Source organism: Strix aluco, chromosome W, assembly GCF_031877795.1.
Source record: "Strix aluco isolate bStrAlu1 chromosome W, bStrAlu1.hap1, whole genome shotgun sequence".
NCBI classification, from domain to species: Eukaryota; Metazoa; Chordata; class Aves; order Strigiformes; family Strigidae; genus Strix; species Strix aluco.
In genome coordinates this window covers 5,711,017-5,726,038 of record NC_133970.1, presented here as the reverse complement: position 1 = coordinate 5,726,038, position 15,022 = coordinate 5,711,017, and the positions used below count along the sequence as shown (strand labels likewise).

The 15,022-nt window shown below is 37.3% G+C and overlaps 1 protein-coding gene across 11 annotated transcripts in view; it reads left to right on the top strand.

The window, feature by feature from the left end:
• Nucleotides 1-5,886: 5,886 nt before the first annotated feature.
• Nucleotides 5,887-15,022, top strand: part of LOC141917819 (nipped-B-like protein) — a 172,970-nt gene continuing 163,834 nt past the window's right edge. For 8 of the 11 annotated variants that reach the window (XM_074811411.1, XM_074811409.1, XM_074811403.1 and 5 more), the window contains exon 1: nt 5,887-8,456. The gene's annotated coding sequence lies outside the window, so the exon portion shown is untranslated. Of the gene's footprint in view, nt 8,457-8,828; nt 8,880-15,022 lie in introns of all 11 variants that reach the window. The other 3 variants (XM_074811406.1, XM_074811414.1, XM_074811417.1) reach the window with 3 other exon arrangements.

Genomic DNA, 15,022 nt, shown 5'->3' with positions numbered 1-15,022 from the left:
GGTGGCAGGGAAAAACAACGGCCAGCTGCAACACTGAACTGTGGAAAAGTACTGAACTGTGAGAAGTTACCGCCGCGTGAACAGCGCATGAACAAGAAGGTGATTGGTCTGCACAGCGCGTGTTAGAGTGGTCTTATGCTGATAGGAGAAAAGGTTGATAACTGTCTAATTGCTGATTTGCTAATTATGAAGTAAGAGCTTTGGCGAGAGCATAAGTATGTACTATTGGAAAAATAAACGGCTTTGCTTGTTATAACTCTCATAGAGTTGTGCAGGTCCGATATCCTCCCGCAACACATGCCTATCCTCAAAATATCCAATAAAACATGTGCTGCCCACATGTGCCTTTGTTTTAGGTGATGACATGTACCCATGTTCTCATAGAGGCTGTTCTTGTTCCAGAAAGTTTAACTACTTACAGTGATTTTAAAGAGCACTGTCTATGATAACTAGCTGCACTATGTTTTATCTAATAACAATATTATGGATAACAGGCCATCTTAATGCATTGAACTCTGCATGAAAAACATACTAGCAAATGCATAGCCTCTTTAGGGGAGTCTTTCATATGAATACTTGCACTGGATTGAAATCTTTACTGGGAATACAGTAGAGAAAGTTGGCAAACCTACAAAATGTTCAATATTAACTCAAAATTATAAATTAATAATGCTGTTCACACTAGTATTCTTCCATTATAGTCAAGATTTGTAAGCAATTTCCACTTACCTATAACCTTTAAGAAAACTGCTTATGCTTATCCTGTTATTTCTCCAAATATATACTTCTTAAGCCAAGATTTTCTATGCTGTTCTCTTCAAAGGTGAATTATGTTTAGGGAACCTGAGGGAAATCATGTAGGTATTTTAAAACAGTGAGAGGACAAACAGAGAAATTTAAACATAAAAAACCTAGAATTTAAATACATCATGATACAGAAAAGGACATTTTTCATAAATAGATCATTTTGACCTGATTTTTAAGTTATGGTTTTACGAGCGAAAAGCAGGTGTAGATCCCTCAGGAACAAGGCACAACACTCAGCAAGTAAAGTTTTGGCTTTAATGAAAGTGTAGCGTTACCACAGTGGGAGCCCCGGGACACTGTCACTAATGAAATAGGAACCCGACACAGTAGAGCCCTGCTAGGAAATGAACCTCGAAGGAAAGCACCGCAGGGGTGGATAATAAAACACGTGCCGATTAACATATCATACATATTCAATGTATTGTTTTGCTCATTAGCGAACTCTGATGTAATGCAGGTGCTGTTGTCCAGCTGCCCTCATTGGCACCTGTGCAGGGATATGTGCAGATAGGGGGGGGAAGCAAATGATCCTGGGTTACCGTGACAACGAGATAAAACGTGCTTGAGACTCTACATATTCAGATGGGAAGAAGCAAACTATCCCAGGTTACCTTAACAAGATAAGACATGCTTGGGACTCTACATACACCGATGGCGGAGACAAACTATCCTGGATTACCATAACAAAGTCTTCTGTCACCCTACATATGGCTATTTGAAAATTCCATGCTAACCATTCCTAAAAGGTATATCTCTTTTTTTTTTCTCTCTACTGTAACTGAGTTGCACCACTTAGGCAGACACATTTATCTATATTTAATTGCATTGTAAAAGCCCAGGCAGCTTTTCCAAGTCAACAATTCCATTTTATGGACCACTTACTGTCCCCATCAAAAGTTTTTCTTTAAAAAAAAGAGCTTTGTGCATCAGAATGCATGGTATTGCAAGTCTGTGAGAAATTAAATCTGTGACAAGTTAATACTGGTTTCTGGCTCACTAATGGAGCACCCACACATCTTCTGAAGTGCTGACAAAGCAGATGGACTGATGTTTGTCCCTATGACCACACTAAGAAGCAAGCTGCTAATATGTGTCCAGTTAAAAAATGGAATTTTTTTTTAAAGAAGTTATAAGAGGAATACTCAGCATTCAGAAAATACCCAATGATGTTTTATTTATCCTTACTCCTTTTCAATTTTTATCTTAAAATCAATAAATTACATTTTAGAAGTTACTTTCATTACAAATTGATGTTAAGAGCCATAATTTAAAGGAGTTCAAAAGTTACTTGTGTTTATTTAATTTCATTGCACAATGTGTGTTTTCTGTTCCTGTTCTCACTGTAACATCCTTTCATAAGGGTCACAGGATGTCTAAAAGAAAGAGGGACATCTGCTGCAGCTTAGAAAGCTGTTTTAGCCACCATATAGGGCTTTCTAAAATGTCTTCACATGAACTTGATAGCCAAATCCCAATCAACTTTCTTTTGTCAGGTTTCTGGATTAAAAAAAATAGGTGATTAATTGCTTCAATAAAGAATTAATTAGAAATATTAATGTGATTTATCTCTAGGTGGGGTACCACAGTTCCCTCTTACTTACCTTCCTTTTGGCAAATCACTCTGAGGAGACTGCATTAGGTGTGTCTGTAAAATGCAATGTAAATGAAACCACCACAAAACATTCACAGACATTGGAAATCATTTGTCTAAAACTTGTGCATTAAAATGTTCAAACAGACCTTGGCACAGGCTAAAAGCATGCCAGCTAGTATTTTCCCAAACAATTTCTGGGCACGGTTTGGGAGTTAGTGTGAGTCAGGAACCATTCCCAATGGGCAGTAGATGCATATGACTATCCTATTTTGAAGAATAGAGGGGTTTAATAATAAAGGCATAAAACATTGTATGGGTACCAGCCTTAATGCCAGAGAATAGTCCCCAGGCATGTTTAACCTATTAGTTTATATGTAGCCATTGAATCTTTTGGCTGAGATGGTTAACATTTCAGTATCTGAAGAATGGAAAAGTTCTGCTTTCTTTCAAAGAATCAGTTTTTAAAGGCTTAAGCCCAAGAAGCTCTTTTAACATACATTATTTAGATAATCATATCTCTGTCTTAAATCTTCTTTTTACTGGCAAGTTCATTAAAAAGAGAGTGGCAAGGCATTTTAAGCATGATATGATGTTCTCAGATTTCTTTAATCCGTACAATTGTGGTTTTCAGCTTGCACTGAATATAACAGTCAATTAGGCCAATTTTTAATTTCTGTCCTTTGCCAGAAAATGAATGTTCACATTAACTTGCTGACCCATGAAGCCGTATCAATTTACCTTTACACCTTAAAAAGTGAAAAAAAAAATTGACTGAATGTTTTTACCTTAATCTCTCAAAATAATCCATAGTGGCCCTCACATCTCTTGTATGAAATTGCACAGGATTTGTGATGTAACTGACATGCAGTTCTATATCTCTATTATAGAACATGACAGTAAGTTGCTTTCCCAGTGTCTGTCCAAAACAAGACTTTTGAGAGGATAAATGCATATGAAGCTCAGATTAAAGAAAAAAAAATAATTGTAGGAAGTTTAGGAAGTTATAGCAGGAATGGTACCTGCTTTCTTTCTAAAGTTTACCAATAGTGAATCCACAGAAAAGAGCCTAAAGAATATCTTTAGCCAGATTTCAGATTTCTTTCAATGATAATGTATAACTGATCATTTATCTTCCTTCTTTGTCTGTTCTTACAGCCCTAATATAATAATGCTGGAACAGTCTACTTGTCCAGCAATCTATTACTGACCTATTTTTCTGTTATATAATGTATTTTATTGTTATATATATTTTATAGTCTAAATTACATATTTTACAATATATTTTAACTTTATTCAGAATCCCTAGTGCCTTGCATAATCAAAAACTGACTGTAACATTCTAATGAAAATACTAGAGCTTTGTCTTCTATCATTTTTCTTCCATAGAGAACCATTTTTTACAAGTATACATTTTAAAAGATATATCTGCCATAGATTTCATATCCCTTCTTCATAAAAACAGAAGCACATTATTAACATGGTAGAGATAGTGCAAGTTTGTCACTTAATAAAAAAATTAAAAAATTAAATAGTATTCTTTCATTCCATATGAAATTCTTGTTGGTAAATTATGCTAAATAATTAGAATAAAAAAAAACAAACCCAAACCTCCATCTGGCTTACCAAAAAAAAAAAAAAAATCAGTAGTCACCATCAAGTTGTAAACTTAGAGCAAGTACCTATACAAATATTTTACTCCTCAATCTGCAGGCTTCCTCGGCTTTTTATTTTATCTGTACCACTGAAGGCCTCATCTGATATTTAGGTTGCTTACTTCTCATGATGAATATTTCCCCAGTTAATTAATTACATGGTGCTATTATTTGCTCCTTTGAACTAAATAAAGTCAATGCAAAGAACATAACTTTATCTTACTTGTCATACAGCATTCATCATTACATTCTTCCTATTCGCTGTTGTAGTCCAGCCTTAACACCAGATTCCCAATCATTTGAATACTTAAATTTAGGATGATAGTTATATGATTGCATTACTATATTACATTCAGATAATGAGCTGAGTTCATTTCAGTTATTTAATTTTTTTTTTTAAATATCATCATAATGTTATTTTTTATATATTTTACTGACACATCACATTTATTCAAAAAATCTGCCCAGAAATACATACTACCTATAAATTACTAACAGGTAAATATAACAATGTTTGTGCATCCCATTAACACCTTAAAATGACATATACCTGTATGTTATACCAGCCCTTAAAGAGACAAAAATGGAAAAGCACAATATATTTCTCATTCATTCTATAGAAAAAATCAAATGACAACAGGCAACCTTTAAGAAAACTTTGGTGTCAGGTGTGTTTTTACTGTAATATTACATGCTGTCCATAATTTATGAAGCTGAATAGCAACATGTAGCTGTCAGGGAAGCTACCATCAGAACGAAAAGGGGAAAGAGGTCTCTTCACTATTTTCAACAGTGTACACATGCATAACTGTCTTTATAACTAGAAAGCTTTTTATCTCAGTATACAGTTGTAAACAGCAGCAAGAGAGGTACTTACAACTTAACATATTTTTTTGTGAAAATTGTTTGAGAAATAAATTTTAAAAACAGTACTGTCTGCATGAAGATCTTTAATTCCTGCCTTTTAAAGTTACACTAAAAATACTGAATTATTGGTTCTCTTTGAAGAACAATAAATTAGTAGAAATTAGTCTCAGAATAACTGACTGTGCAAATAGTTTAGATTTATGGGAGCCCAGTCATTTGTTTAGGGCAAAAGACACATTCTCCCTTGACATCAAAGGGAGCAGGATTAGGTTCTAAAGCTTTACCCTGAAACTTGCAGTTCACTTTCAGGAATATATAGGTGTGGATTTGTCAGGAGAATTCAGAGAGCTTTGCCTTCCTTTGCACTGACACCAGCTTTGTTCAGTGCAGTGTATGCTCCTTAGTGTGCTACATTCATGGTTGTATGACTGCATAGCTCCTCCCATACAGATTAGGACCACCTCCACCCCATGATTAAAGTCTGGAACAGAACAGAAATAAGGTTTAAAGTATCTTTTGATATGCTTTCCAGTAATATTCTGAAATACTTGGTTTTATCCCTTTTTCTGGGCATTTCAGGCATAATGAGATGAACTCCATGCATACTAAAATATTTTTTAGGAACATAGTGAGCCTTCATTCCACAATAAATTGTTGTTAATGGACCTTTGAAGACAAAAGGAATACAAGGAACCACTTGTCTGAATGCAACTGAAGAATTTGCACTTTCCTTTTTAAAAGTGGATTACAGTAATATCTAATGGAATAAAATATATTTAAGTATTTAATTTCCCTTAATGAAAAAAAAAAATCCTGATTTGCTCATGTGTGTTACAACACCATCTTCTAAAACAACTAATGACTTAAATTAGTTATTTTCTTGTGCAGGTAATAACATCATAGTGCTCAGACAAAATAGCCTTTTCTACAAATTTTTTTAGTTGAATGGGATTTTAAAAGCATAAAATAGTCCAGTGACATTCTCACAGGAAAATTCCAACAGAAACAAAGTTGTCAAATAGGTGTTGTGTTTTACCATGATGTTTATAGTGGCTAAACAGAAGATACCTGGCATTTGAAAAGCAAAATTTCAGTATTTACATTTTATTTATACACTAAGTCACCAATTAAGAAAAAAAAAAATCATTATATAAATAGGTTACTAAAATCACATAAAAACTCCATCAACATGAATTGGTAACAATCAGTTAGAAGTAGATTGAAGTAGTATTCCTGGGCTAACTTTGTCATTTTAGAATCCCATTTTCCCTTGAATTCATAGGTGTATATGTCCACATACATATGTGTATGTGATCTCTAAATAGGTAGTTTATTAAACTTGTTTGTTACCAAAAGAAGAAGATAAATATTTTCCCCCTTAACTTACAGAGTTGCACTGTATTAAATTAAGCACAAAGACTTATGAACATACTTCATTTACTACACCAATTATTTATCTTTATTTCAAATGGATAACTTGAAGTTGTGAATGAATAAACAGTTATAGGATTGGGACCTTTTATATTAACTTGGAACAAAGGTATATAATACATTTCTTTCAGAGCCCAGTTTACTCTGTCTCCATAGTATTTCCAGTACTGAATTACTGTATTCTCCATCTTAATTTCTGTACTTTCAAACAAAACCACATACACTTGTAAAATGAATTTTGATTCATGCAACATTACAAATGTAATAGTTCTTTAAGCTTGAGAGAGGCATTTTAAATCTGTATTAAAAATAGAGCATTATTCAGGAAATCCTAAGACTTGGAAAGATTCAAGTGCATTGGTGTAAGATATTATCCCTTTGTGCAAATAATATCCATCCAGAACTGAAAGGGTGTGTTTATATGTCACAGGGTATTCAAATTTAGCTGCGTCCAACTGTATGGCTGAATCCTGAAGTCCACAGACAAGGAAGGCTTCCTCTAAAAATCAAAGGATTTTTGTCCAAGTACTGCGAAGCAAAATGACATGAGTAGGAAAAAACATAGTTAATTCATCAGATGTAAATGCTATTATCCCGTTCTAGGATTATTCACAGTTTTACCTGTACAGAGGAAAACCAGAAAATATTTCAGACTAGGACATTCTCTTTCACCAAACACTCCTTCACAAACCACAATTAAAATATTTCCAGTAAATCTGGTGGTGGTGAGCATTAGCCTCCAGCAAAGGGCCCTTCATCTGAGCATCACCATTTTCCCCTGTGCTCGTCCAAAAAGGTTGTTTTTAAAAGCCACTCCAGTTCGGTACGTCCACCTGAAAATCCCTTGTCCCGGCAATGCTTTCTGCATCGGGTGTCAGTTCCTGCGACATGGCCTATTTACACCCACAGAGACGGACATGAATGATAATAGTAACTCCAGCGGGTGTCCCAGGCCTGACACATCTCATCCGCTGGGGCGGGGGACGACAGGACTGCCACGTTTGCGGATTCATTTTAAGACGCCTTTTCAAATCTGCATCCTGAGAGGTGGCATTTTGCAGTCCTCCTCACCATCCTTAAGGAAGGCAAAAATAAAACCCAAAACGTGTGGTTTTTTCAACGGTCGCTTCATCACAAATCACTGTCTGCCTTCCTCTCAGCGCAGGCCTAAGCGTAAACTGCTGTCTTCTTCCGCACACCAGAAGGGGATAGAAAGGAAACTCAGGCAGGGTGGGGAAGGGGAGAGATAGTTACGTAGTGGAGATTCAGTTGTGCCTGCTGTTGCCAAGCGAGGCAAGGCAGAGGGAGCTACTCAAACTGCAGCGGGGCTGGGAGGGGAGGGGGGAAGCGGAGCGGAGTGGAGTAGAACAGAGCAGTGCAGTGCAGCGCAGTGCAGTAGCAGCGGCGGAAGCGACGCTGGTTGAGCGAGTGAGAAAGAAACAGCGGAGGGAAGGGGGAGGCTGTTAGTGTTTGGCGCCGGTGGAGGGAGTCATTCCTGCAGCCGCACTTCCGGTCGGCATTTTGTTCTGAGAGGGAGCGAGAGACACACACAGGATCCTATCCTTTCCTTTCCTTTCCTTCCCTTTCCTCTCCCCTCCCCCCGGCTCGGTACCGACTCACTGTGCCCAGGCTGCCACCTCCCCCACTCTCCTGCACTCGCAATATACAGAGGGAGCGGCGGCGGCCCCTTAGCAGCTGCTCTTCTTCCTTCCTTCCTTCCTTCCTTCCTTCCTTCCTTCCTTCCTTCCTCCCCCCCTCCCCCCTCCCCCCTCCCCCCCCCCTCCCTCGCTCCCCCGCGGCTTGGAGTGTGTCTCGGAACCGATTCGGTTCGGCCCAGCCCGTGTTGATGTTGTGAAGCAGGCTCAGGGAGAAGGGATTTGTCTCGGCCGCTCACCCTCCAGCTCTACATGTTCGCTGCACTGAGGAGGAGACGGAAGAGGAGCCAGCCCCCCTCCCTGCCTGGATTATTGTTGTTATATTATCTCCCCTCCTCCTCCGCCGCGGCGGCGGCCTAGCAGCGGCGGCAGCTCCTCTGAGGTGGGAGGGGGCGGATTTCTCTCCCCCTCTCTCGGATTCTCGTTGGATTCAGACGCCGATTTGCTCAGGTAATCCCCCCTTCCCCTCCCTGCCCTCTCCAGCAGCAGGCCGGGCCTCCTGGCCCAGCTCTGCCGGGAGTAAAGGGAATTAGCTGTTATCTGGGGTAGAGGGGAATAAGTGGCAGCTAGAGGTGTTTTTTTCACAGCCCTTCTTCCTGCTCTCTCGGGTTTGGCGGAGGAGATTGGTTTCTTCCGGGCTGCCGTGAGGCCTAGGCCCGGTGGAGAGCGCAGGCCCGCCGGCCAGCGCCTTTACTCCAGCTCGGGGATTAGAAAGGCGAAGCGGCTTCTCAGTGACAGGCCTCAACCCGGAGAGGAGGAGGAAACAATACAATTAGCTGCAAATGTGCACTGATCCTTTTGCCATATTTACAACTTTACCAGGGCAAGGAAGGAAGGTCCCCAGCGTAGACAGCCCTCTGAAGCAAGGAAGGAGTAAGTGGAGAAATAGGGGAAGAGAGACAATGTAAATACCCAGAAACAAAAATACCGCCTCTATTTGCTATTACCTTCTCCTTCAAACCAACTCTGTTCTGAACATTCAAAAGTTCGAATGCACATGGATTTATAATGTGCAGAAGTTTAATCTCTAAATAATATAGCGGTTGATTAGTGTGCTAATCACTTAGTATATTTATAGCATAAAACTAGCGCTTGTGGGATGATTGACACAAGACGGACACCTGCAGACCTAGGAAATACAAATAGACAGGCATATTGTGTCAGATATTCTACATAATCTCAATGTTCATGTGCTGTATATGTTACAGGAATATGTACTAAATTCAGATGAAATACTATTTTATACTCTCAACAAACAGAAAACCGGAGAGGGGTCGTGTGTAAAGGGCTATGTTTATGACATTTCAGGGGCCAAGGTGAAGATGAGATCTTACCCTAAGTACTTGAGAATCAAGAGTAAATTAAGTGAAAAGTGAGGAACGCTTAAAAAGTGGCCTGACAAGAAAGGATGACATATCACTTTGAGATCCTGAGGTTGTTATTGGCTGTTTGTGTCCATGATGTTTGAATATGTAATTAGGTGTCATTTTAACAGGTCAAATGTGTTTTGTAAATGGCGGTTGATTAAGTGTCAGGTCTTTATTTGTAAATGATAGCTAATTTACAGTAAAGTAACTCTTGGACTTACTGTGTGGTAGAGTTGAGAATGTTATTAAAAATTGAGGTAGATTTAAGACATCCTGTAAACTAATAAAAATACTCCTACAGAAATTACATAATTGAAGGAAATTTTAAGATACCAAGTTTCATCTTTCATATAGAAAGGAAATTTGTAAATGGCAGACAAGTATCAACATTACATAATTTGTCTATTTTTCAGTAGGGTTTTTTGTTGTTCAGGCAGATCTGTTGTAATAATAAGTGGTTAATGTATCTAATAAAGTAACTTTCTGGTATATTGTGTTTAGAGTCTTTATAAACTGTAATGTTATGTCTCCGAGTGCCCTGATACATGTTTAAAAGGGTGAAGTTAATATAGCTGTCATGTAGAAGGCGTGTTTTTAATGCTGTAAATCCGTGTGGTAGTCAGTAGTGTATCTGTGATTTTTGTATTGGTCAGGGAGCAGTTTGAATTTTAAAAAGCCTGAAGATCCTGCTGAGCCCAAATCCCTCTCTCCCTCCCTCTCTCCAATCTCCCATTCCTGTCTTTGTGCTGCCTCGTCCTGTTAGACACTGCTTGCAACAGGGCCTCAGGCCTATGTGCGTGGACAGGAACCATTTACACTTCGAAAAAGCAGCTTTTTATTTTTAAACTTTGTTAATTGCAGAGTGAACCACTAGTTGTCTCTAACTATTCCTATCTCTGTGTGTAGCTGATTTACTGTTTTCTTTTGGTTTGTAGTATGCATAGAGGCCGAGTGTAACTGCTTTATAGGAAAGAAAGGATTGTGCAGAAATAGTTGCAGTTCTTGGGTAGTTTTCATCATCGGGAAGTGACATGAGCTCTAGCGTTTCTTTTGTCATCTGTTTCAAACAGCTCTCATTTAAAAAAAAAAAGGGTTTGTTAAGCTAACAGTACTGAACTTCTCTGACTTACTTTTCATTTAAGGACGTTTGCTTTAAATATACCAGATAAGAGCAGGAAATAAGCTACTGTAGTTATGTAGTTTCTGTGAAGTTTATCTTTCCAGGGTTGTGTTTACAGTTCTTTTTCCCCCTTCTTGGGTCCCCCCACCCCCCCGCCAGGGTTCGACCCCCTTCCTAATCAGACTTAAACAGATGGAGGGATAATGGGATTTTGAAGGGCAGGAATTGGGAGGAGAATAGGACCTTGGAGTTCCTAAGGAAATAATGACTGTGCTGAGAGGACTGGATAAAAGAACTTCTGGAAAGCAGGACAGGAACTCCGTAGTTTGAAAGCCTGGGTGAATAGCTAGCAAAAGATAGTATCCCTACCCATATAGGTGCCTCAGGGTCAAATGAAAAAAGGAAAGATAGAGAACTGAGAACTAGCTACTCTTTATTGCTACTTGAGTGTATATGTCAGTCTTGATGCAAGTTTAAGGTAGTTGAGGCCTGATCCATTTCTGCTGCTTCTGGTCTCTGTTTAAATGGTGTGTGAATGAAACTAGAAGGGTATCATGCTTCATTTTTAATGCTTCTGTATTGCCAGAATATTCCCATAAAGATGTGTAGTCCGTGGGCCTCCTTTGTGCTAAAGTAATTTCCAATTTGGAAAAAAAGCAAATTGATTCTATTCCTTTTACAATAGCAAAGCTGCAGAGAACTGAGAATCTTCTCCAAAATCAGCCTGTGACTTGTGAAATAATGTTTCATGCTGGAAAGATTGAGCTACCTCTCTAAAAGGTGGCTGTATATCACCTTGCATCCCAGGGAAGACTGCAAAGATTCAGTTTTCCCTTGCAGGTACTGCCCTACATATGTGAAGCACAGCACTGCTATATATCTGACTTTGTACATACTCATTTTCATTTGTCAGTGAATGATGGTAGGCAAACAGCTATAACTGTATTTTTCTTATAACAGGATGACCTGAAATACATAACACTTATTTTAGGATACTTTTAAATATTTAATTTTTAAGCAATTAAAAGATATAGTGATGATAATCCCATTTCAGTGGGGTTTTAATGTTGTTTTTTTTCAACATATGTAAAACTTTGTAACACTTCAAATATAACTTATCTTCATTTTAAAATCCATCCCATTGCTAGAGAAAAGGGATATTTCATTGCAATTTGTTGCAGTTGAACAAATTACGAAAATAAAGTGCTCAGTGTGCAATTGTGTAAATTCTATTAAAACAAAAAAATTAAATAAAAAAAATTAATGACTGAGTAATCTAGATTTCAGTTTATTTATTGATTTGATTTATCTGCATGGTCAATTGTGGCTGTTCATGTATCTGTAGCATATGGGCCATAGTTCACCTTTGCCTTAGCAACAGCCAGGACAATAGTGCTGTCTGAATTCTGTAGTAGAAACCTTTGTATTAAAGCCTCAGAGGAATTAAGGGCTATAATTAGCCCTCTTCTACAGTAGTGAGTTTTAGATCTTTAAGAAAAGATGATGGTAGTCACTTGAAGTGCCTGGAGAAAAAAGTACATGGAAGATAAGCAGAACATCTGTAGGTTGGGTACAAGCGGAGATGGAAGAATTTGGTGTGGATTGTCTTGGTGTGATCCTGGTGTGGCCGATCTAACTTCATGGAGCATTTCTTAGGCCTTCTCCGTATGCCCGTAACATAGTCAGCTTGGCAGTTCAGTCAGTAACTTGGAACTGTGTCCCTGTCTGAAGACTTGCTTCTATTTTATTTTAGCATATCAGTTTAAAATGTAGAGATGTATTTATTTAATCAATAAAATGATATCTGCAACTCATACAAATAAAGAAAATTCACAAATGGGAAAAAGCAATTTTTGCTGTTTCAGTCATTAATTGACGACCAACTTTCTCATATTGGAAGGTGCGACTTATCATGAAAAAATATTTGTCGTATATTAATGAATAGTGAAGTAGTAGCAGTGCATTTATTCTTTCTGAGATTTTACCAGTCACTTCTTTGAAGAAGTAACTTTAAGAGCACTTTTTAGTATGCAGTTTTTTGCAATATTTTTTGTCAACCTCATTATCTCCTTGCTTTTGTAAGTGAGAGCTTGTATATGTGATATAATTTGAATATGCTTTCTGGAAAGGCCACATGAATAATTCAGTAACTGAAGTTGGAAATGGGTTTAACTAAATCAAAATAAGCCTCTCTTACACTGAGACTTATATTTCTGCATTTCTTTGATGTTATTTTTAATATTCTACTTTAAAAGTTTTTATTCTTTTTTTATTAGTAAAAGCTTACTCATCTCTACCTTCCCACCCTTCTCTCAATTTTGAAATTGGCTGTTTAATCACAAACTCTCATAAGGCAGTGAACAAGCCACATCATGAAAGACCTCTCTGGGGGAGAAGTTCTTGTCCTGTTTTACTTTGGAGCATTGACAGAAGAGGTTGGTTGAGTGGAGTATGAATGAGGCTGTCTTTCTCTGGTCTGTGTGTGTTAACAGATTAGCAAATGAGAGCTTTGCAAGTGTGTGAGGTGAACAAGATGGAAAGGCTTTAGTCCCTTTCTCACCTTGCAAAATACGAACAGACATATTTCAGCTTGGGTGAGTTGGGTAAGTTTGTGGGAGAAAACTTGATTTCTGAGGAGGCATGTTTGTTGATTTGCAATAATTTCATTGTTTGTTTTACAGTATTGCAGTGTTTGATTAAAAATACTTATAAATTATTTAGGAATACTGACTTTCAAAGTGTGTTACTAAAATAGGTCCTGGGAAATGTTTCGGCTGATTGGAAGATGTTAGCAACTTATAAATTTTAGTATAATAGAACAGATAGCTCTACATGGATCTTTTTGTTTCAATACACCTCTTATTTCCTTGGCTTTTGGGGAAGTATGGATTAGCATATATGTTTGCTTACTTGTATTTAGTTTTAGCAATAATGTGAACTAGTGTGAATGTTCTCTCTGCATGGTATGTTGTACAGTTTTCAATGATATTCTACTCCAAAGCAAAATAAAAACAATGTATGGCATCTCTGATCAAATTTCTAGAAAATCTATGTCAGTAAAATTATTTAGATTGACATTTGCAAACAACATAGTGATATTTGTGGAAGAAAATCAAATCCAAGTGTGCTAGACCTTAAATTAGAATGTAACTGAAATGTTTTGTTTTAGAAATATTTTAATGGTATAAAGCTGAAACACCTTAATTCTGTTATTTTAAAATAAAGTCTGTTTAAATGGAAGTATTTTCTAAGCTATATCCACTTTGACAAATGATAGTTTTCAGTGAAACTTTCTAATTTAAAAAACTCTCATTCAGTTTAATGGACAACTATCTGGGGGTGAGTATCCCCATAAATCCTTTCTCTCTAGCTATTAACAGTGAGGGAAGTGGGACTTTCACATGTCTCTCCCCTGTACATTATTTATAGGGGCCTTATATGCTGTAATCTGAGTAATGTTCTTAAACTTCTGGTTATCAAATTATTTTTCTTTTGTACATGTATAAGATAGTAACTGTTTAGATCTCTTGCAGATCTTGTATGTGCTTGCTTTTCCTGATATTTTCTAGATCCTATCTCAGTCCATTTCAGAGAGCCTTAGACAGCTTTGATCTCGTGGATTATTTTAAATTTTGCTAAATAGGCAGGTATGCTAAGAAGATACAGGAGATGGCTAGGACTTTTGGAGGAGGTTCAGTCATCTTGGCACTAATATGGATTTTTTGGATATTCCTTTAGCAAACAAAAATTCTCAGTTTGCCAGATGTGAATTTAGAAAATGCAAGACACAGAGGGTTAAGATGCATATAGTTCAGTTTGTCACCTCTCATCCATAACCCTACCTACTGTGCTTTTCTTGTCAGGTTCATATGACAAGACAGTGGTCACATGGTTGTACAGCTTCCTATCTTCAAGACTGCTACATCTAAATTACCTTAAGCTTAAAAAAATACTATATGTGCAGTGATTATATAAAGGCCAGCTAGGGAAATTACGGCAGTCAACAAAGTATAGCTTTATAGTTGAATTTTCTAATTTCTTGTACTATAAATTTGACAGTTTAATTATACAAGTTTGACAGTTTAGTACTTAGCATAAAAACCATTAATATAAGATTTTGTGGATAATGTGTGTCATGGTTTAACCCCAGCCAGCAACTAAGTGCTACACAGCTGCTCGTTCATTCCTTCCCCTCTGGTGCAGTGGGGTGAGAATTGGAAGGGTAAAAGTGAGAAAGAAACTTGTGGGTTGAGATAAAAACACTTTAATAATTAAAAAGAAATAATAATTCAAAAAATGGTAAGGAAAAGAGGAAAAAAAAACCCCAAACAACAACGAGAGAGGAAAATAAAACCCGAAAAGTAAGGAAAAATGCTTTTATTTAAAATTGATTAATAAAACCTTTCTATCAAGTTTTATTTACTTTTTATGGTAAAAACCCTCCTTAATGCAGCAGTTTAATTTATATCTGTGAAAAGGACAGTCTTTAAAAAGCAGATTAAAAATCTCTGATAATACTGCTACATGCA